Source organism: Bombus vancouverensis, chromosome 9 (genome assembly GCF_051014615.1).
Source record: "Bombus vancouverensis nearcticus chromosome 9, iyBomVanc1_principal, whole genome shotgun sequence".
NCBI classification, from domain to species: domain Eukaryota; kingdom Metazoa; phylum Arthropoda; class Insecta; order Hymenoptera; family Apidae; genus Bombus; species Bombus vancouverensis.
This window is the reverse complement of record NC_134919.1, coordinates 16,229,561-16,253,953: the sequence shown is the minus strand read 5'-3', so window position 1 is coordinate 16,253,953 and position 24,393 is coordinate 16,229,561. Positions and strand designations below refer to the sequence as shown.

Here is a 24,393-nt window from a genome sequence, read left to right as displayed (position 1 = left end):
TGAAAATATTGCAGTGAGATCCGTTATAACGAGACGTGATAAAGTGCACGCGTACCGAGCGAAAATTCAAAGTCGATTTTCTCGAAAACAAAGCCTCGAACGAAAAATTTTTATTCTATATTTTCGACTTCTTTTTTCGAGTAGAATCGCCCTCTTTCCGCTTGTACCACCAGTTACCAACCACCCTGTATATCTACATATTTATTATACAATCTCGAGTAGCAAAAATCTTTGAAAAGAGGAAATTAGGAAGATAACGTTAAATTTTCTGAATTGCATGAAATTTCTTACAAACGCAGAAGAAATAACGAATTTTATATGATTAAAAAGAAGCTGAAAAGAAATATTGAAAGTCGAGTAAGAATAATTCTCTGAAATGCCTTCGTCTGGAGATTGAGGAGAGTATCGTTGATCACTGGCTTCGTTTGCCCCTGCGTCGTCAACGTTACTTCGATGCTTTTATTCGATGTCGTAAAGCAAGCTTAACATGTCACTTGGCCCGATACAGGGCCGGGTAGGAATGCGCCGAATGAATTGTGGCTTGATCCAACATCAATATTGATTAAGTACACAACGAAGGAGAAGTGTAACTTTTCTCTCGAGGCAACACTCTTACGATGCCTGACACATAATACTCGGATTAAATCTGCAGTGTCTTTAGGTGTAACTGATGAGACTGGCTCGAGGAATCGCGCGAAACATTACTTCTCAGACTGAAAGAAGCTCCTAATACTCTTCGATCAAAGTCTAGATTAAAAGAACAAGCTCTACTAGCTACAGAAAATACGAGGGAACAAGAAATATTGACAAGTCGTAGTATTCTCTTACATCTTAAATTCACGTTAAACCGAAATACCACTTATTTCCAAATATTAAACTTTAAAATGTGATAACTTTTTTTTATTAAAATTCACTACAAGACTCGCGAAGTTTCTCATTCTTTTACAATTGCAAATGAGATTTTTCATGAGAGACTTTCGTTCATAGAAAGCTTTAAAAGAGATATTTTACGTGTATGTCTAATTTTCATAACATAAATTCATCCTGTTCATATATGTATATATGTGTTATATATACATCATGACATACATAAAAACTCATTTCGTGAAATATTTCATGAACTATATTTTCCCTTGAATCTATGAATATATTTGTGTTTTTCAGTATGAATATTCTTTCGTGTAAAAATATTAAAAAAAATTGTGTGTTTCAAGATACAGAATGTCTTCCGTTTAGCGTGCCCGTAGATGACATGTCTCACGAACAGATTTTTATCTGAATTTATGACTGAGATATCTCGCACCTTAATGAAAAGACACGCGAGATGTCTCGTCCATAACTCCACATGAACAACGCTACGTAGCAAGATATCTCATCCAACACATCGCATGAACGACATTGCGCCACGAAATATCTGCTCCATAGATGCAAAACAGCTTAATTTATTGCCACGTCATCTCTCCAAAGAAATGCTCGCGAATATAGCTTTTAATTAAATAGAAAAATAAAATTTTAGTCTCTAAATTTCTTCGACATTTCGTTTGATCTCCGAAACTGTTGTTGTAAGTTCAAGTAAGTAGGAATATTCCTTTTTAAAGACGAAAGTTTCAGTTGTAAAATTTTTGCATATTTTAAATAATACATTCTATACATCTTTTGCAATAGCTTGCAAAAAGTATTTACACACGACTGCATTTATTATTGAACATTATAGGAGATGATTGAACGCAACATAGATAAACAAAAATATAGCAATTTCCTTAGAAATAATTTATGTTTCTAAATATGTTACTATTATTTATCCCATTGTTACTATTTATTATAATTTATGTTGCTAAATTCGTAACGATCTCTCTCACGATCAAATCGTAGTCGGTCCTCTTTTGCTGAACGCAAATGGTTGCGCAACGATTCGGCCAATCCCCATGCCGGTTTGCCAAGAATAACGGGCCCGTTTCATTTTGTTGCAGCGTCGACATGCTTCACGTCGAGAGCCGTGTCGAGTAGATAGTGAAAGGACATTTAATTCCACGTCGTGGCACGTAGCAGAGTCGGTGCAGGACACTGTCGGTAGCGAAAGGAAATCCACGGATCTCGTGCCTAGCATGTCTAGGGGATGGACACTTAGAGAGCTTTATGAATCGTACGCGACGCCGGTAAGTGAAGCGTTTATTTCTGCCTTAATCGCTGCGTTTGTCTCTGGTGATAAACAACCGAAGCCTTGTCTTTTCCCGCAAGCTTACATCGTACCCAGACAAGTGTCCATTTATTCCGAGAGAGCGAAATGAGTCGAGCAGTAAATTTCTCTCGGTCCCCCTCGTTGCCTCTCAATCTGTCCTGCCTCACGATTTTACTTGGTTTCGCCGAACCCTAGCCTTCGACCACCGTGGAAAATTGCGTCCCCGATCCTTCAGACACAACTACGATGGATCGTTTCTCAAGCATTCTGTCCACCGTTTAAGAAAGAATATACGTTGGATTTAAGATTATTCTCTCGTTTTCAAGATGCTTGTTTCACGTGATTGACGATAAAGTGGCTGACTCAAGTATTTCACTACTTACCACAGAATAGTTTTAAGCATATTGTAGCATCTTTACTACAATTAGTTTATTTACAATAAATGGATTAAACATAAATTACAATTAAACTTAAATGGTGGAACTAATCACAGTAACGTATTATAATTAAGACAACTAGATAGTTAATTTGCAACTCTCGTTACCACGGATTCAACGCTCTCTCTTACGCGGACCACGCTCTCACGACAACGCTGGCAACACTCTCTTGACAACGCAGTTCGCACTCTCTGACTTCTCGATTTACACTCTTTGACTTCTCAACCAACACTGACTGTTAATTCGTCTTTCTCCCTTAGCATCTCTTTGTTCTTTGTGTTAGCCCCACCACGCACGTGTTCCGCAGCCGCTCGTGGCCAGGGTCACGCAGGCCTTTTCCGCGAAACTATTCGATCGAAGGACGATACATTGTTGGACCTGTCGACATCGGCTTTCTCGCGACATTGTTTATAATTCGCCAGATATGTCTCAGGCCTTTCGTCCACGATACTACAATATATTACGAGAGTTGATGGATTAATCTAAAGATACGACTAAATTATGTGGAACCACGTTCACATAGAATGGAAGAAAAGAAAAATTCGATATTTACTGGTGTCTACAATTACCAAAACAGCATCGTTAAAGATAAAATACAGATATCCGTCACAAGTAGTAAAGCTAATGGTTGAAGTAGTTTGTACCGCTTCAAGGCGACTGCATGTGTCTGACTTATGCTATACATTTCTACTGTACAGTTATCTATTGTCACCGGCTACGTGGAAACACATTTAGCCCGTTCTCTATTATCTCTGCACAGCACCAAGTTTCCATTATTTATGCGTTTTACTACCGGCAAAGTTTACAGTCGATGCAGTTAACAGTTGTTGTAGTTTGCGCCCGCGGCTGACTTATCCCGTACCATTCTACCGGCGCCTTCTCTGATTATATCTATGATCGCGAAGGCGAAAATGTATCAGAAACTATTTGTTTCGTCCTCGTAGAAATTCTTACGCAAAACAATCTCGATGAGTGCCGATTCAGTTCGTGCCATTTAATTACAATAGACGCTTTATCAAAATTCGTATTAAACGAGAGATCGATCGATCGAAGGGAAAGCAAGCTGATTTTCGTATTATCCGATTTCTAAAGTTTCTACAGTTTTACTGCTCGATGCCTAATAATAAATCGAAGTACTTTATACTTAAGCTAAACTGCAACGGCGTAGCTACCGTTTTCATTTCGTTCGGGGCGTGAAACAAACCGCGTATGATCTACGCGAGCAACAGGTTACCATAGAATTTTTCCAGAAAGTCTAAAATCTCTACAAATCTCTCTACTCTGACAATGTTGATTTCGAGTTTCTCGGCAAATAACAAGGATTAAAAATCCCCGCATCTTTTCATATCATATCGCGCGTTTCGACCTATCTCGTTTTTCGCTTTCAGCGTCGTCGATAACGATAATCAGAAAGAGAATACGAAAAAACCACGTAATCGGATTACCGATAACGAATACAGGCTTCACAATAGGGATACGATAAGGAAAGTTCCGAAAGAAGGTTTAACGTTACTTCATAAAGCGGTGAGTGTTTCTCCACTATTCAGTTAAAGGCATAAAAGCCAAGAGAAAAGGGGCGTGGCTGAATACCTCCGTAAATGAAGGATTATTCTTCCTGCTTGATAAACCAGCGAGGGCCCCGCAATGAAACTCGGTCGCGTTTATTAAAACAAAGTTAAGTCCCGTAAGCATAGACCGGCTAAGAGAATCGAAAACAAGCGGACAGTAAATTTGCGTTATCTCCTCATCTCCTTGAAAATCCCCTTTCCCATCCCGGGGACGGATTTCCCGTTAGTTTGCCGAGGAGAACGCGGATAGGAAATTACGTCTGTAATATTACCTGTTACAGACTATTGGCTCTTATTCCGGTCTGAACGATAACTTTGTACGGCCTCAAATGCCATTCGCCGCAAGAAATATGGAAGGTCTTTCGGGAATAAAGCACCTTCAGCATTTTCGGTCTCCACTGACGCAACAGTGGCTCTCAAACTATTCTCAAACTTTCATTTGTAAATACTCCAAGAAATATTGTATAAAAAATGTCTCGAAGAGAAAATTGTTTGAAATGAAATTATTAAGGATAAGATACTTTATTTTATCTTTCCTTAGTTTGTGGTTTGTTAACCCCTTCTTTGACAAATTGAAATCGTTGACGACCCTCGAATTTCTTTAAAAAGAATTTTACGCCATTAAGTCAATGAAGAATTGTATAACATGATAAAGGCTTTGGAAAGTATTTCAGAATTTTTTCAAACTTTTTTGAAGTCTAAGACAATTGAATACTTAAGCTTGGGTCGTAAACGAATCAGTTTATCTACGGATTATGTAAATGTATATCTATTTGCCTACGGAGTTAATGAAGAATATCGTAGCGGAATTTCTTAAATCTCTTTATACTGATACATTTTCAATTTCAAAATATAAGATACTTCTATCTATACAATTTTTCTATTTTCGGTCATTTCTGAGATACTTAAATGAAATAAGACTACTCACAATCTCGAATACAGTTTACATTCTTCCAATTTGGATGATAACCGATAAAAAGGTTCGTACGTAAGAGATGTGCTAGCAAATACATTTTACCAAAATTCTTGCTATAATTCTTTATTGATCTTTTCCTCTTCGAAATTGTCGTTCAAGAGAAAATTACAAGCACGTTGAATTACTTGTTACAGCAGCTTTATTAGTTATCGAAGCTCGAAGTAAATGAAGTAAACCGAGGGAAAAAAGAAAACGGAAAGAGCCGTTGGTGTAATCTAATTTGCTGATGCGACAAGAAGAAGAGTCTAAATTGGTGGGAATGGGGTAAAAAGCGGCATCGATCGATCCACGCGGGAAAATTGGAAATACCTTGGTCCAATCTCGAATCAAACTGTTCTGCGGTGAATCAAGATAAGGAGGATCTCTCCTTACTCCACTCGGAAATGTCGACGTTTAAGATCGTTCGAAAGGATCTCTTAAAATTTCTCAGAGTGTCACCGCAAATTCATCGATTGTACTGCACAGTGAAGACACGGATCATCCACGTTCCCTTTTTCAATCTGCTACATTTTTACGAGTTCTTTTACGGATAAATAAGCTTTCGGAGATATTCGATAGAAAATCTTAAATTAATTTAGGAAACTTACGAATACTTGCGAGATAAGAGAAAGAAGATTTGGAGTTTTGCGCTTCTTAATTCGACCATTACGAAATGGATAAAATTCCATAGTTTTTTTTTTCTTTTTTTCTACACCTCCAAAGCAAACCTTCTTTTGACGAGGAGAAAAGAAAAAACGGATTCCAACCAAGGATTCGTATTTCAGTATTTCACAATGGTAAGGAAAAAACCGAGACGAAAGTACTGAGGGAAAATACGAGGATATGTTGGAGGATTTTCTTTATGCTTGTACGTCTGATAGAAGGATACAAGGCAGCGTGTGGATCGAAAAGATCCAAGATATATATAGCGTATGGTATATTAATATTTAATAATCGGAAAGGAGAAAAGCTCAGCGGGATACATATCGCACCGCATGCATATTGAACGTATAAAGACGCGAACTATAGAAGAGGAGAAGAGATGTACAAATGGCAGAAATGTGATAGCAAAGTTGAAAATATGAACCTTTTACTTTCGTGGCATAGCTAGATCGAAATATACGTGCTTGAATAACTCACACGTTCTGTCTCCGAGAAGAATACAATTTTGTACTTGTACACATACCACAATGAAAAATCTTGCTTGTTAAATAAAAATGGTAACGAAAAGAATATTTGCATATACAGTACCTCGGAAAAGTTAGGTAAAGAAAAACTTAAAGAAAAAAGCACAGACAATTATTAATAGAAATTGGTATACAATATAAACGTATAATTAGTAATCACACTACAATACATATTCGTATCGTGGCTTTTTAATATAACGAATAATTGACTGTGAATAATTGACAAAATACTTTGACGATATTTACCAAGTTTATGTTTGCAACGAGTATCTCGCAAATTCCCTATACATTTTCAAACTCATTTCAAATTGTATCAATACAATCATGATATTCGTATACAGAACTAATGAAATTTCAAAAGGTTTTATACAACGCATAATGATATATTCGTCACAAGTTTCTACAAGTTTCAAATGTAAAAGGATACAAGTCATAATATTTTTCTCAACTTTGTCGTGATCGCTAATTGATTCATTGAAAATATAATTATTTAAACCAATGGGATCGAAAAGGTTCAGAATTCAAAATTATCTTTCCATTAACATTTTTCACCCTTTTCCTTCTGTCGATGCAATTAATTACTACATTTTATATTTATGAAATTATCAACGATATCCATTGCCCGTCAATTGTCAAGTTGTCATTGAGTACGATAACAATTAAGATAATTAATTGCCGTTCCGTTATTCATGCAATTTTCCAGTTCCTTTCCTCCGCTGTTTCCACTTTGTTCAATCAATGTACGAGAACTCTCAGAGGGAATCGATATATTCATCCTGTTTCAGTTCTTCAATGCGAAAAATGAATTAACTCGTTATTTGAATCTTGTCGATTCGTATCGGCATATTAAACAAAATCGTCCTTTATTTTCTTCTTAACTAATACCCGGGAACTTGTTTATTTTCGACAAGATCTATTTTAATAAATCAGAATGCAATGATTTTACTCTTCAAAAGCATTACAATTATGCATAATAGCATAATAATAGCTATATATGTAGTATCATGGACGAAAGGCCTGGGAAATATCGGGCGAACTATGAACAGTGTCGCGAGAGCCGAGGCGCCGTCGGGCCCATCAATGTGTCATCGGTCTTTTCAAGTGCATAGTTTCGTGGAAAAGACCTATGTGACCCTGGCTACGAGCGTCTGCAGAACACGTGTGCGGTGGGCCTAGGAAAAAGGCAATAGAATGGGACAACGGCCAGAGAGGGTCAGTCGAGAAACAGAGTGTCAGTCGAGAAACAGAGTGCGAGTCGAGAAACAGAGTGCGAGTCGAGCGGAGACGGAGTTTGCGAGTGGCGTTGCCGAGAGAGAGTGTGGATTGCGCTGTGTTCTGTACGTTTGGTATGAATAGTTCAAGTTAATCAACAACCGTCTTTTTCTGTCTGATTAACATCTCTATTGTCCACTTTTTGTAAACATATTACATCACGATATTACATATATAGATAAAAGAAAATTTTCGAAATTCCTACGAAGGCATATCGTTCCAGTTCTTACCTCGCAGCAACACTCACATTTTCTGTCGGATCATTGGATTTTCATTAAAATCCAACTCGAATCGTAGCTATGCATTACGACGCAGAGACGACTATACTCATCATTCTCGAAGAAATTCCTTGAGTTACACGTTACAATCCGGCTCGAAAGTGGCACTGTAAAATGGTAAACATTCTGAACAATTCACCAGGCGTTGTTCCAGAATTGGAAACCAGAAATCCTCTGTTTACGCTCCGAGATTCTCGGGTCTGTGAATTTCCCGCCGTGTAGCCCCACCCCGATCGCCCTACTATCGTCCCTTTCGGATAAGAATTCTAATATCGCGCCGCCCGCCCGGGACTTCTCGCTCAGTCTTGTTTTTGCGTTCGACTTTGGTGCCTCGTCGTATAATTCTTCCATGTCTTTTTTTAAATATTTCATTCAGTGAATTTATTTCGTTTTATTAATTAAAACGCAATATGGTATAATTAGTGTATCATTAATATATTAGTGTACCAGTGTATATGTTACGTCTTCGTACAATCAACGACACGGTAAGTTTTACTTTATATTTTTTGTAAATATCTGTTTCACGAGAAAATATTGTCTTGTATATTAAACGAATTTCAAGTTTAAAGAGACATTCGTTTAAATAAATTAAAACATATTTCTCTATTGATTAATATGTAAAAATAATATTGAACATTGCGATCGATTAGGTATATTTCTTATACAGAATTAAGTAACTTAATAAGACGGCATGTGAGAATTTTGCAATTGGAAATACGCGGAAGATCGTGAGCCTTTTTGCAATTCCGGCAACTAATAAAATATACTACTACTATTAATATTCTTAGTAAAATTATTAATAGCATGAATATTGTTTTGTACCATAAATAAGTTCCAAATTTCATAGGAAATTTATTCAAGTGATCAATGATTAATACATACGTAAAATGAAAATTAAAAATTTCTTCGTATTCCAAATTGATCGTATCTTATCCTAATATTAAATTACTAATATTTTTTGCGATTATTGACAGTTTAACGTAATAACAGAATTCTTGATATAGAAATATACAATGTCAAGTATCGCTATACAAATTTATAACATCGGATATTACTTGTTGCGTTCGAACGTTACACACGCGACCTAAACACGTTCTCGCGTGATTCACTCCTGACCGAATCTCTGTTTATCTATCGAACGAGACCCCAACGACATTGCACGCACGCGAACAATACAAAACAGAAAACAAATTCAATCAGTAGATGACATAAGGAAAGCGAACAGGCTGGACATAAACGTTATCGTAAATTCATCAAACCTCGAACAGCAACGAGAAGAAAAGCCGGAGAAAGCGAGGCTAGTCTGCGTCTGGCAGTCTCACAATCAATCTCCAACCCCTGTCTCACCCTCTGCAATCCTTTTTCCTGATCCCAAAAGCTCGAGGAGTTCGCGAGTGGACAATGAATACACTGCTTTCGTCCAGAACACGAGTGGGTTTGGAAAAAAAAGAGAGGGAGGGAGTGTATAAAAAGGGGAGAGGGGTTGGTTGAAAATAAAAGGAAAATCGAAGTGGCTGGGTTTCGTGTTGCCATTCTTTGACACGAAATCATTGACAGGTCTCGCGCCGAATCGACACAACTTTTCCATCGGTCAAACAAGCCAATGTTTACCGGGAACAACAAAGGAAAGGCCGATATACGGAGGGTTGTATGTAAGTAGTTTCGAGACGTCTAGCTACATTTACACTGGGAACACAGTGTCTCCTTAACTACCATCGCCTCGTATAATCGACGTTCAACCCCTCTTCCTTCATCTTGTTCAACCTGCTCTCGTAGAAAGCTTGGCAACCTAAATGAGATGCCGCCCGATCCCGGTTTCACTCGGAGCACTTTCACCATCCTCCTGGCTTGTGCCAACGAATAGATTCTCGTATGCATTCTCAGAAGGATACGTCGAGGCATTGGAACGAGAGGCAGGCGGAGATAATGAGTACAGGGTAATTTATATGAGCATTGATTTCAAATGGAGCGCGTGGAGAGAACTGAACGGTATTGTAGAAGACAGTGATATTTAGGCTACTGAATTGGGTGAATGTTGTTTCTGATATCGAATGAATTCGATTTTTTAATGTAATACTGCTAATACTGATCTGATTTCGACTAGGACCAAAGATGAAAGGTAAAAAATTATTTGTTTTCGTCATTCTCTATTTTCGTTGATTGTAAACTAACGGAATTTGTTTCCTATAAAAGAAAACTTGTAGAATTGATATTTGTGTGAAGTATTACATTTCGTGCAATTTTTCCTAGAATATTTTATGATAATTAGATTTTTGAAAGATACATAGAAATATAATAATTATAATAGTAGCAAGTTATTAGATCTTATCCTGTGGATACTCCGTATCTTTAAAACATATTTTGCGCAGTGAATAAAACGTCAGAAAGTAAATCTATCCGATTAAAATTCGAATTCGAGTTGAAGAATGAAACTGCGATAAAACATACGAATTATTCTTCCCAACTTTCATTTGTCAAGTCTTGGACGAAATATTGTAAACACGCGCTTATAACTGTATCAGAGATGGATGGAGTATATGAAGCTTTTCTCTTACGGACGAAGTTCATTAACGATACTTTCGAGTTGCCAGTCTTTTCTTCTTGTTCCGAGTTAAAGGAGTGAAACTCGTACTGCGATTTTAATGAGATTTACCCCATCTTACCAGCGTCGAAACTAAAATCTTTAACCTTCTACATCTTTCCTTCTCTGTTAGTCAAGAAAAAGCAAAAGAGGGCTGCCAGCTAATTCGTTTAACACAGAAATTTTTGTACTTTTAATTTCCATGAAACTTACCCAATCTGACGTATAAAAAGATTATGATATTCTCAGACGTAACTTACAAAAACAGAAGTAATTATACAGTCATTTCAAAGTCTTGGAAATTACTGACACAAACCGTAGATTTTTCATAAAATGTTCATAACTTCACTGTCAAATGTGATACTGTAGCTATATGGGTACCTACAAAGATATACATGTACATGTATAGGTAATCACGTAATCCAAAGAAAAACTAGAATCGATAATAATAACATCTCTAAAGCATCAAGAGAAACGCTTCTTACTAATGACTTGAAAAGATATGAAAGTTTCAGATTAGAAACAGGCATACAGATAAAACAGGCTATAGTTATTACTGTAAAGATAAAAGCAACGGATACGCTTTCGTTATCACGAATCTTCTGTGGCATTAAAACGGATTAACGTCGAAGTATGCAAAGCTGAATCTGTCTTTTACGTCAAAGGGCATCGTTTTTCCAGACGGAAAATTCTGTTCATTTACCATGGACAAGAAAAGAAAGTTACTACTTGTATAAATCGTCTTAATATAATTTAAACCTTAAAGGATTATGAAAATATTTAATATCATGAGGATTTAAATGGTATTACGTAAAAATTATTTTCAAACGAATTATAACAAATTGTATCACGCTTAATGATTATGATGAGTAAAAGAAACATAAATCCTTGGGGAATTACTAAGACAAAATCTCTTTGAAAATATTCGAAGAAGTAAGACGATGATCTCTCGCAACATTTTGCAACATCTTTCTGTTGAAGAATTAATTTTTCCTACAAAGTTTTTTCTATCCAACTCTCTCGTTATTAATACGTGTCTTGTTCCAGATAGACCAGAGACATTTATCGTAGAATTTATAATTCCAAGAAATCAATATTCTGTATTAATTTCTAGCAATATCCCATGGAAATCAGTGATTTAACTAAAAGCCTTGCTGCGATAATGAAGTCTTTCGTAATATTAAAAATTTCCATGTGTTTTCCTCTTATACATAGATACGCGGTATTAAAAATTGTTCAAAGCGAAAATCATTGAATACAGTGAACGGTAGATCTCGATTCTTCGCCGTTTCCATTCTCGGAAACTGGTTATTTAAAAAATCGAACGACAGATATTGGCGACGTGACATCTCGAATCCTTTTCTTTGAACGAAGTGAAACGTTATTAATGTCGTACTGAATTCGAGGCCACCTCGAAAGCATTTGCATAGACTGGAAATGGGGAACTCTCGTTTACGAGTACGGTCGCATCATACGCCGATATTAAAAAGTACCATCTCTTCAAAATTATTTCTAAATTATTGAAAATAACCGAGATACGAGCATATACGGCGACTCACGAAAGTAACTTGAACATTTATTATAGGAAATTTTTATAAATGTATTATGTGTGTCATAAAAAACTTTTTGAAATTTACTTAGCGATACAATATAATGGTAGAGTAATTGACTATTTAATAATTTTATGACTTTTTTTAAATGTACGTTTACAATAAGTATCTTTAACTTTTATGTATATTTTCGAATTTATTTCAAACCTTCTCAATGTGAGTGACCATGATGGTTATATCATGTGCAAAATATTTTATATAATATACATATTCAGAAAAAGTTTCTACAAGTGTTCAAATATTTTTGTGGGCCGCCGTATATGTATAATCCTGATCAAATATATGAAATTACGAGTTCTAGATTAAAAATAAATTTTATTCTATATCTAGAAATAGGGAGAATCGAACGACTGAACTCGCGGAGCGTATTTAATATTTGAGTTATTGAAATTACACGGAATAGAGATCGCTTTGGGCTCGTTCTCTCGTATCTATTTCGCTGCAAAAGCAGGATTACGAGCAATGGGGAATATTATTTTCTCTATAATAATTATCAATCTATTCTGCACTGGCGCACTTTGTCGAGTCTATTAAAGGATATACAGGGTGCTTATCGCATTGTTATTCAATACTTTTTAACACAAATGTCATGACCAATAAAAAAAACTTTGAATGTAATCGAATATTCAAAATCTCCAGGCTTTCCATATTTTCAGTTCTTGGTTTATTAAATTCCCAAATTTCTAGATATTCATATTAAATTTTAAATATTATGCTATTTCTTAAAAATTGAAATCTAGAATCTACAAAAGAACTACATTTCTTCATTCTCATAACTCTCAACTATGGTAAATTTAAAAATGAGGTACTTGTATATTCCATTTTTTACAATTCACCCTGTATATGTAGTTTACAGCATCGAGTTCCGATAAAAACTCGAGAATTAAAGCCACGCGTTTTTCCTCGTTTGCTTGTAATGAAGAACGGTGATATTTTTCTTGTTCCTATTTTTTCCCCTCTCCTGTTTGTTCGTTTTCTTTATCGTTCGCGTTTAATTAGAATCAAGGATCGAAAAAAATGCAGAGAATGTGAATTCTTACCGTGAAATATATATCGCCTGATATTTTAAACCCCGTTGCTCCCTCGAATGTCTCGAAATTGCAGCGAAGATGGTGATTCAAGTTGACGTCTTAATAACACAATTTTCCCCTAGCTTGAAAATAAGCGGCGTAAAATCGTTCTCCGTCAACACGAGTGGCAGCCATTAAAATGTTTCTGCTGAAAGGATAGCGAATTAATAAAAGCAAAACATCGACAGTAAAATATAAAAACCGTCTTTCTTCTTCCTTACTCTTTTTCAAAGGAGGAAGTGTGAGCCAATCTACTCTAAAAGGTAACCTCTATCATGTTTGCAAAATAAATAAAGCTAAGTTGTAAGATTAGATTGTGACAAAAATTAACCTCTTACAGTTTTATTTTTTACAAACACTTTTATATTATTTCTATGGATTCTGTAAAACGTTAAGTAATGTTAATTAATTAATAATTAATAGAATTAATTAACAGAATTAATAGAATTAATTAATAATACTTGTCAAAAATGAAACAGAAATGTCTGATAAACGGATGAAAAACAGTATATTTGTAACAAATTGAGATAACCTTAGTTTTATATTTAAGAATCTATCTTCAAACTATTTTTAACACGTCAGTGTATCAACACTGATATGCATGATTTATCAACTTTAATTAAAGCAAATCTTCGATATACATACCTAACCGTATACGTTTTTGGTGACAGTTTCTCGAACGACATACTATGGTCATCACATATATGCTTCATACTTGTATTTACACTGTATTTACACGTACCATACTATATCCTTCCTATCACATTTCGATTAAATTATTACTTTCTCCCAAATTTTTATGAAAAGTAACATTTAATCTAAGGAGAATTTGATCAAATTATGGAAAGCAAACCGTGCTTGCCTTGCAATCCGACGTAACTTTCCCGCGCTTTTAGCGTCACTTTAGCAAATTTAAGTCGGCTTTGTTCCTTTCGGGTATCTTCGGAAACTTTCGATTTCCGTAAGACGCTGCGGTAGCCATGTAATATCCAATCCGCGTAGTTCGTTCTGTCGATTGCAAAACTTGTGGTATTTTTCGGAAATACGCATTAATTATGATTGAATTCTCTTAATTGATAAAGAATCAAAGTGTTTTACTGCATATACTAACTCCTTTTACTGTGTTTAAACGCGTATAAACCGTGGTTTAATATATAAAATAATATGTAATAGCAAATGTTGTGTTTCGTGTGTTATCACAAGAAGCATCTCTCGCTCCTACAATATTTCAACAAAATGACGATAACATAGCCAGTGGATCTTCACAATCTTCAGCTCCTAGTTTCTTCCAGGTACATACATTCATTTTCCTCACTTAATTAGTTCCATTATACATACGTATATATGCGCATGTACTCTCCGAAAGAGGTTAGTTTGATAACCAAATTTTAAAAGACAAATATCTTCGAGCAATACGAGCATTTTTGTGACATTCCATTTACGTTATTTTGTCTCAAATTTATAAAGATCAGTTTGAAAAATTCTAACTGCTGACATTTAATGACTGCGACATTATTTTAGCATCCAGCTTTTAGCTGCTTTAGGATATATTAATCTTTTTCGCTTCATCATTTCGATCAAACGTATGTGCCGCACATACATATAATTATCATATAGAAGAGGTTAGTTTGATGATCTAACTTCAAAAAAGTAGGTATCTTTAATAAAGAAAAGCATAAACAAAACAGATATTTCTATTACGTATTGTGTCATTCACATTATTTTCTTTCAAATTTATAGAGCCCATCCTCGAAAATACAAACAAACATCCATTAAAAAGTTCTTTTATACAAACATTCGCGTTCATCCATATTATCTAAAAAAAAAACTAACTCCTTTCTAACTTTCCCAACCATCCAGGAGCAAGAAAGGATAATCCCAACGCTCTTTACTATGCATTACATTTAGTCTTCCACGCAAGTTTCATAATCCCTTGGTTTTTCCGTGGCGAATCAGAGGTCCGTAAATCAAAATTTTACGGGTGCGAGAATAAAGTGGTTGACTTTAAAAGGGAGGCCAGACTTTGTTGAACGTGACAGTATATACGTGTTCCCAAGTTTTGTCGAAAGCGACAAAGATCTCTGGAAGAGGGTGGTCTAGGACATGCGCGTGCTCGCGCCCTCTCGCCCCCGCAATGATTCGTAACTAAATGCAAATGCGTGTGGGCACTGCAGTAAATGCAAATGCAATGAGACGTAGTCGTCGCCATCTCGACTTTAAGCTGAGCTAATGCATTCAAGTGCAACGAAAGCAACGCGGTTCGTCGACCCCTCGGTCTTGGTAAGCTGCAACCTTCGTGCAAAGTCCCAACTACGTCACTCTATTTAATTACCACTGCTTCCGAGTGCCTCTGATAACGCGTTTAAGGGGCGTATTTTCTCCCGTGAAACTTTAGCAGAGATCACGGATACCTGTTACGATACGTCGATCGAAGGAGGATCTCCTTTTTTCTCCTTACTTCGAGCGGAAGAACTTTTACACGTGACCCATCGTTCCAGAAATTTCCAAGAGGAAACACGGCAACGTGATTACTCCTTGATAAATGGAATTAAGGAAGCAAAGGATTATTTAGTATGTTATTTTGGCAAACTTATTATATGAAATTTTCGAACATCATGTTGAATTTCATTAGTCGTACGAATCCGTTAATTGCAGAAAACTTCGTGTGACAAAGAAAATATACGTTTATTTATGAAAGTTCGAGAGTATGATCGTGTTTTTGATAAATAAGGTCGAAAAAGGAAGGTATTGCGCAAAATTGTAGGTGAAGAGAATCACAACTTTTTGTATTCTTTAATAGCCTCGCTGGAAAAATTTCGGAAATCATCGGTCAGAAAAAGCTTAATTTAGGTCATAAAAACTTTTGCCTGTTAATAAGTTAATTAAATTCCTGAATACATGACTAATCAGAGCGAGTTAGAGATATCCATCGTTTGGGATAGAAAATATGGTCATAACTTAGTGTTTCAATCTGCATCGACCTAAACCACTTCAACTTATGCCGTCTCTGATAATCTCCACTTTAAGTTTGTAACTTTATAATCTACCTCCCTAAAATGATTATTGTAAGTCCATAAATTCCTCTTTAAAACAACATATTATATTATACTTTATTTAGAACTTTATATATTTCGTTTATATCGACGAAATCAAAATTCCATAAGAAAGGATTCCATAGGAAAAATCAAAATCTCTCGCTTTTTGGTTGGTTTATTTCAAATTCTCTCGGTTAATCGCTCGTCGGACGAATCAGTTCGAAAACTAACAGTCAACAATTTTCGACGTTGGTCAGAGGCGTACTATTTTGTACCTCTTTTTTCACCATTCTCTGCCATCCTATCGACGAGAGAGAAAAAAACCAAAGCGTGAACCAATAAATCGAAGTGTCCATAGAATACTGATGGTTATTAGCAAATTTAGTGCAAGCTAGATCCCGCCGCAATTCCCATGTTTAACGTGGACCGACACATTATTCGAGCGTAGGTAATTTGTCGACGTTTACACGCATGCAAATATACGCGGTACGTCCGTACGTACATAGCAGGCCGCCGCAGCATTTATCTGAAGTTCGATTATCTGACAGCGTTCCTGTAATAACTAACCTGGCTTGGATGGAATTTCCACTAATCGACCGTGACGGTAATGGAAATAAATGAATCCCCCCAACATTGCAACCTTTATTAGATTCGGGACGCGAGACTTTGCAACATGAACAGGATCCATAGTTTACATATTTTTCTTTTATATTATTCAGTTTGGTAGCTCGAACAACCTATTTTTAACTTTTCGCCTCAATATTGATTTTTATCAACCACTTAATGAATTGTTCTTAGTTTAGCCGATTATTTTAGTCGTTGACTTTTATTATTATGATAGCTAACTTAGCTATCTTTTATTAGTATGATAGATATCTTATGTACATATTAAAATATCTAAATATTTTATACAAAATATATGGTACATCCATTCGCAGTATAAGATTTTTTATTATAAAAATATTGATCATTTTCACGAATATACCGAGGAGAAATATATGCATTGAAGGATTGAGAGGTTGGACTGAATCGATGAATGTATATTACACTTCTTAAACTCTTATGCATATTAAAAATTTGAGATTTTTCAGTTGAACGTCTATACTGAATCTCTTGTTACTTTTGTTAGCAATTTCAAATTAATTGTACAGAGATACGAGTAATAATCTTCTTTACTTGCGCAGACTCGTGAAAGAGTTTTAAAATTCATAGAGTATTCTTGGAAAATATTCAAAATTCCGATAAACTTGGTAAGGAAACAGGTTTATGTTTCTTCGGCACTTTAATTATACCCGAAAGCATTGTCGATTCATCGTCGCGCAGCCGGAAATTATTATCGGCCCATCTAATTCGTAATATCATCGTATCCGGCTGGCGTCGCGTTTATTTCCATAACGCGCGTCGCGACGTCGACAATCGACGCCGCGCCTCTACGTTGCCCGTGTGCTGTGCTGCTGCGGCCTCTTTGCCGCGTATTTGCATACGCCGCGATACTCGAATGCATTAACTCTCGAGTTTAACGTCGAAGAGCCTCCGACGTCTCCAAACTGCTCTCTATTTGCATTTCCCAATGTCCGTGGTCGCGTTGCAACGACAAAACGAGCTGACGTAATGAGCATCCCTTCTTCCTTTCACGGTTATCACGAACGAACAAAATCGTCTGCCTTTCTTGGAAATTTCAACATTTTTTTATTTTGCGAATTAATGAAAATTTTCGTATGTATTTAATTTCTTCATTTCTCTTAAATTATATATATAAACGCGGACTTTAATATGGAAATATTCGTTGAAATTCTACTGTTCTGCTGACTTTCCTTTAATATTTTCGAGATTTAAAGATTGCCCGATTTAAACTTCTTAGGTGATCCATTAGTGGTTTAAAAGTTGCAGGATAACGAAAGACTAAAGGCTAAGATAGATTAATAAAGGAAATAAATAGATCGACGTTTTTACGTTAAAGGAACTGCAAGATTTTATGAATGTTTCAATGTGGTTTAGTTAGTGGCAAATTGAGTCTGGCTCGCAGACACTTGATATTTTGTGAAAGTTAGGATAAGTTCGTTAAGTTGGAGAGTTGATCTAGTTGAAGCTCAGGTGCTTGAAACCCTGAAGTGCTTTGTCGAGTATGGTATTAACTATCAAAGTACGGCAATTTAATGAAATTTTCGCGGTGCGATAAGGGGAAGTGAGAGATTTGAAAGATTCAATACGCTCTGAATCCAAACGCACTTCGTATTTCGGTATACACCCGCCCCTCGATTTACGCGGAGTTCCGTTCGAAACGTGGATTCGTTTTACGCGAATAAAAATCGCGTAAATAAAGTCTGTCAGTACCGGAGAAAAATATGTACACATACGATGACTAGCGAAACGTAATGTACCTTTATTCTTATCTCATACAACACTGACGCAACTGACCACGTAAATTAAGATCGCGCGTAAAAACTACCTCGTAAATTGCGTTATAATCTACCGCGTAACACAAGTGCCGCGCAGATTGAGGGATCAGTGTAATTACACGTTGATAAATAAATAACAACGTCGAGTGTCGTATTATCGAGAAATAATTACGCATAGCTATGAGAGTAAAAAACGTCACGCGATCTTATTCGATGGACAATGATTATTTTATTTATTCTAACTCTGTAATAAATCATTTTCTTCTGTATAATCTGCGGAATACGCTGTACCAATTTGGCGTCGTTTTATTCAGCCGTCCTGTACAATAAAAGTCATTCATTCGCGTTTGATATTCCAGAATTTTAATAACTCTGAATGGAGAACGACTTTAAGCATCGTTGTAACAGTCGAATGAAAGGTTGGCGATGTTACAGAGAACGAAAAGGGATGACGAATAATGCGAAAGATGGTCGTATTAAGAGTGGAAAGGGTGGAAATGGAGTTCGTGGTACCGTTGCAACGTCACAAAGCGTCATTGTGCAACGTTTTCTTTCCCTTCGCCGAATGTAAATGCCACGGAACGGTATCTATAAATATTTGCTGGCGTTTCTCTTACTAATGAGAACCGCCGTGAAAGCTATCTGATTCAGAAGGTTTCCAAGGGAAATGAAGAATAGACGGGGGTGGTGAGGTACCGACAGATTTTTATCGCCACCATAACGCCCACGGAGAGAAGAACACGCCGTCCTCGCGATCATAATGTCATTTGCATGGCAAAATTGAAATGTTAAAATGCAAATGGACGCGCGCAAATCACCGACCGAAATGCAACACATTTTTCGACTCCGAGGTACCATGCAGATCTCGCGAAACATTTTCGAGCCGTCGGTTATCCCCCGAGAGAGAATTAGAAGAAACTAAATATATTATGATTGCATTTCTAAGTAAGATGGAATTTTCTTACGGACAAAGACGGTAGTACGTTTCTTAATTAAGAAAGAAGCTTCTTTCTTACGCAGAAAATCTTCTAAATTTTTATGCGATTTGTCAGTCGTGTTCTCAATCATCGTGATTCTTATAAACAGAAACAACTGTGTCGTTCTACTGCTTCCTTTTAATTTGGCAAAGAGGATTGCGGTAAATATTTGCCAGCCAAATACCTATAACGTTATACTTATACAGCGGTATTATTCGCCTGCATAATGCACCGCCAACAATACATAAACTTACAAACAGTACATAAACTTGTAAAACACCCCCTATACAAACATATTTGAAATTGCTGCCTGTTCTTGCTACCCTATCGCGCGATCTCTGTCTTTAATCCCCCGACTTCTCTTTATTCTCCATTGTAATCTCCAATTGTCACTAAATTATACCAACAATTACCAAAGCGCTTTACACGAACCAACCATAGTTTCAATTCACCAACTCTCGTTAACAGTCTCCCTCCCAACGTTCAAAACCCGAGCGTAACTTCTCGCGCGATTGCTCTGCGAGTCACAAATGACTGCACGATAGCTAAAAACAGCGCAGACAGGCAAAGTCTAGGAAATCTCTGGCAGACTTCGCAGGAATCCCCGAATTAAGCGATCCCAACGTGACGGATACGTTGGAGATTATTTCACGAGGTCCAGGGGCTTACGAAGAAAAACGAAGCGCCTTCGAGAGGCATCGATCCGGTATGGCGGAACAGCGGAAACAACTCGTAACCCCGAGAACGTAATTTGCAATCAGATGTCGAAGCTCCAAGCACGGGGGGCGAAAACAAGGAAGCTCGATTGGCTGGGAGCCAGTGACGGATCCCGCGGTCTTCCCGAAGGGGTGGCGTTTTGTCACTCTTGTCAGTCCGTGGAACAGACACGAGCTCGTCTATCGTGGATGCTTAACACCCATCCGCCTGAAATTCTCTTCTTCTTCTTCTTCTTTCTCTTTTCCCCTTTTTTCTCTTTCTCTTCCCCTTTCGGCTTTTTTCGCTTTTTCCTCCGAAAGAACGTTGGAGGATAAATCACAGCGGGGCACGCGATTTGCGGCCTCGCCTTTTCCCAAATGACTCGAGTAAATGCCGGTTTTTCCGAGAAATCCGGGTAATTCGGGAATCTCGTTTCGAAGCTAGGCCACCGACTCGCTTTTCTTCGGTTTTACGTAGCCACCACGGTGCACTGCCTCTTGCCGAGTCCTATCGATCGATAACGAGCTAGAGAATCTCTTCGTGTCGTTCGCATACATTTTTACCCAGCCAGTCCTCTCTCTGGGGAGGATTGCAACGGTAAAGGGTAAATTGCGAGTGATTCTATCCCCTTCCTTTTCCCATCCTACGAAATTGCCTGGCCATTTTTGGCAAAAAGCTTGTATCTAAATCGTATTTTGTCAGGGACTATCGTCGCGCAGTATACTAACGCGTTTATAAGCTCGCTATCTCGAAACGTTCCATAACGTGTCACGCGCGAAAATATAGACGGAATTTTATCCTCGAGAATTGCTGAAAAAGAACGTCTACTTTCTCGAAAGGAGTAGATTAAAATTTTCAAACTGCAGCTTGACTCAGCCTTTAGCTAAGCTTAACAACCCTTTGACAGCTTAACGTGTAAAAATCTACCTTTCGCCAATAGAACGTACAAGTTGTCAGCCGAAAAACAGGTCCGAAGCAGAAACGCAACACGCGAGATATAACACAGAAATTGCGATAAAGCGTAGTTGCGGTATAGTTGAAACGAGATACATTCGCGAGGTTAATTAGACGCGGGAAACGGCGTAGGGTAGTACAGGGATTCGACAAAAACTACAACTTCCGCCGGATCTCGGCTGTAATCGAGTGGCAGAAAATTAGGGAGTTCGTTTCTTTGGACCGGTTTGCCAGAGGATAGAAGGGAAAAGGGTAGCGTTTTTTCGAGCATTTTTAAGGCGGTTGTCCCGATTCTCTCCACAGTCACGAACCACCGCGGCCAACAGGGAAGGGAATTTTTTTCGGCCGGATCCCCGTAATTCAAGGTAGTATCTCCGCAGTGAGGGAAACCGCGGCCCGTTCCTCTACGATTTTACACGCCCAAGCACGCATATATAAACTCCTTTCATGGCGCGACGGGCAACGGCAACAAGCCAGAGCCTCGTTTTCAACGCCAACATTTGAGACTTAAACGTACATATACTTTTATTTATCACGGGGCCGTGGCAAGCGTGTCCCTCGAGAACCGCGAAATGAACGTCACTTAATTTACGCGCTGTCTGACGTTTTCATACATGCTCAACCACCGCTCAACTGTCCCAGTTCGTCGAGCTTCCTCTGAAAGCGGCTTAGCTTCGCGTTTAAAACACCACCCTTCTGCTCGCCTAGTCTTTCCCGAGCCTTTGAACAGGTTTTCGATAGAACGGTGAATTCCTTGTGAAATTCGTGTTTTTTGAATTTGATGGAAAAGCGAAAGAGAGGTAGAGAGACCGTGAGAGAGAGAGGAAGAGTGGTACGAGCGAACTCACAGGTTTTGAAAACCGGAGGTGCATTGAAGTCTGACGCATCGCCATTAATCACCGGTTGTTTTGCCGAGGCCGTCTTAACGCGCTATCAGGAACTCTAAAATGGCGTGGCGTTATGACGTCGAATTTTGTGCAAAGCACCGGGAAAGCAGGATATTAAGGCGCTTAACTGCGCGAGAGAAAAGGCGCGGAGGTTGGCTTCGTGTTATTAAGAGAAAAAGTTTACACGCTGGTGAAATATTGTTTGCGTTTGGGAAACGAAAAGAAACGTGTAGGCGTAATGGGAAAAATTTCGATAACCGAATCCGTGGAATCTTTAGGTGTCTTGGACATTTGTTTCTCTTTCAAGATCCTTCGCTGTCCGACTACTTTATACTTAAGTTACTTTCAAACGCTGCCTGATTAGTTTCCATTTGTAACATCGTAAGAGACGTTTAGTAGGAAAGTTTCAGAGGGTGATTTTCTATTCAATTTCATCGGGATTTTGGTAAATCTGAATTATCTTGAATTTTTTACCCCGTAATCCAGGAGAGCAGCGTTTCTACCTACCTTCGTCAAATCTCGCTCGTAACCCAAGGATACAGAAATGAATAAACAAGCAATGTCTGGCAAAGTTTTGACACTCTTAGATTCGCGAGACGCTGCCACGTGTCACTTACCACCGGGACCAGGCAGCGTGCATCCACTTCCGCCATGGAAACGGATGACTTTCGGGATTCAAAAGCGGAGTATTTCTAGCGCTGTAACTTCGCGCCAACACTTTGTACACAAGGTACATAAACTCGGCTTGAATTACGAATGGCAAACTCCTCTGGAACGTATTTCTGTGAATGTACACCAAACAGCTCGGAAGTTATCCACGGGTTTTGCGATTCATATTCCTGTAATTCAATGGATCCCCCGGAATTTAAGCGACATCGCGAGATGCCGTTCCCCAGGAACCGCTGAAATTAAGTCCAAATTGCAGTGCTAATTCGTTTTACGACAAAACAATTTTCGTTCTACGTTACTCGTGCATATAGAAATGTATAAATTCGATTTGACGTTCTACTTTTCATACAGAGAAGCGCTTACAGCAAAGACTTTAAGATCAAAAAGTCGGTCGCTCGACGAACCTGGCCGAGCGAAGAATTCAACAGATTTCCAACGAATTTAATTTCATTTTTACTCTTGTTTCTGTAACAATGGGCTATTAACAAAATTTAAAAAGAACTTTCTTCCAATCCATTATCCGATATACTTTTTCCAAAATCACGTACACCCTAAACAGCGCCGTAAGTCCTCTCGAGTCAACCATCGCGACGTAAAATATTTCCATTTACTGACATAAAACATCTCTCGTATCGTTACACGATCAAGTCCTCGGAGTAGCAGCATCCTCAATCCCAACAACGACACCGTCTAAATCTCCGTTTCCGGCGAGTTTTGCAGTCGTGGCCGCAAGTCCCTCGAGAAAAACGCAACTTTGGCCGTCCTTCTTTTTTTTTTCCTTATTCTCCAGCCTGTACTATAAGTCGCATTTTTATTCGTCCCCCGACGTATCCAGTCGACCTGACAACCGCTATATATTTCCCCGCGAAGTTTTAATATCCTGCGGCGGAGACGACCAGACGTCTGCCATGGATCTCGCGACAGGATCTCGAATGCAACTTTTAAATCGGCCTCGCTAGAATTGCCGTAGAAACCCAGGGCAATTCCGGGGCCGATCGAGAGGCCGATGCTCCACGAGACGTGTGCAACCGATCCCCTAAGGGGTTGCTTGCACGCGTACCTCGTACCTCGTTCACCGCCACTTTCCAGTCTGATTTCCTCGGTGAATTTGCTTTTTCTATTAAAGGAACGTTAAGGGTGAAAGGGGAACCATGAAATTGAGCCTCAACCTCTATCTCCTCTGTAAGATCGATCAAGCGACGAGTGGCACGCGTCACTGCTCAAAGGGGGATTACAGATTCTTAATTCGAATCGATCTCTTTCGTTTTCACGCTGTTAATGATATGGCCTAAGTGTTTGATCGTGGCTTATGTGAGATTGCTTGCTTGTACTTGACGATTACACTCGTACATTTCGGATTTGTTTGATGCTCCTTGTTCTTATCGGCCAAATCTCTGAATAAATAATAGATGGCCTTTGGTGCTGTTGATGTGATTTTAATTGAGAGACGCGATGGAGATACGGTATTTACGTAATTTTTAGTAAACATAAATGTAGAGAATAATGTAGGATAAATTATAAGATATAGCGTTAGTTAGTTTGGTAACGGTATGATTTATTTCAATATCGTTGACGCCAACGCAAAATCAAGTACGATGCTCCGTCAGTCTATATGCACGCAGTCATCATTCGTCGCTAA

At 38.0% G+C, this 24,393-nt stretch overlaps 1 protein-coding gene across 6 annotated transcripts in view; it reads left to right on the top strand.

The window, feature by feature from the left end:
* NLG-5 (neuroligin 5) overlaps positions 1–24,393 on the top strand; it is a 361,805-nt gene that overhangs the window by 283,927 nt on the left and 53,485 nt on the right. For 5 of the 6 annotated variants that reach the window (XM_076621249.1, XM_076621247.1, XM_076621248.1 and 2 more), the window contains one exon: positions 1,971–2,156. The gene's annotated coding sequence lies outside the window, so the exon portion shown is untranslated. Of the gene's footprint in view, positions 1–1,970; positions 2,157–8,215; positions 8,362–24,393 lie in introns of those variants that run through there. The other variant, XM_033338133.2, reaches the window with a different exon arrangement.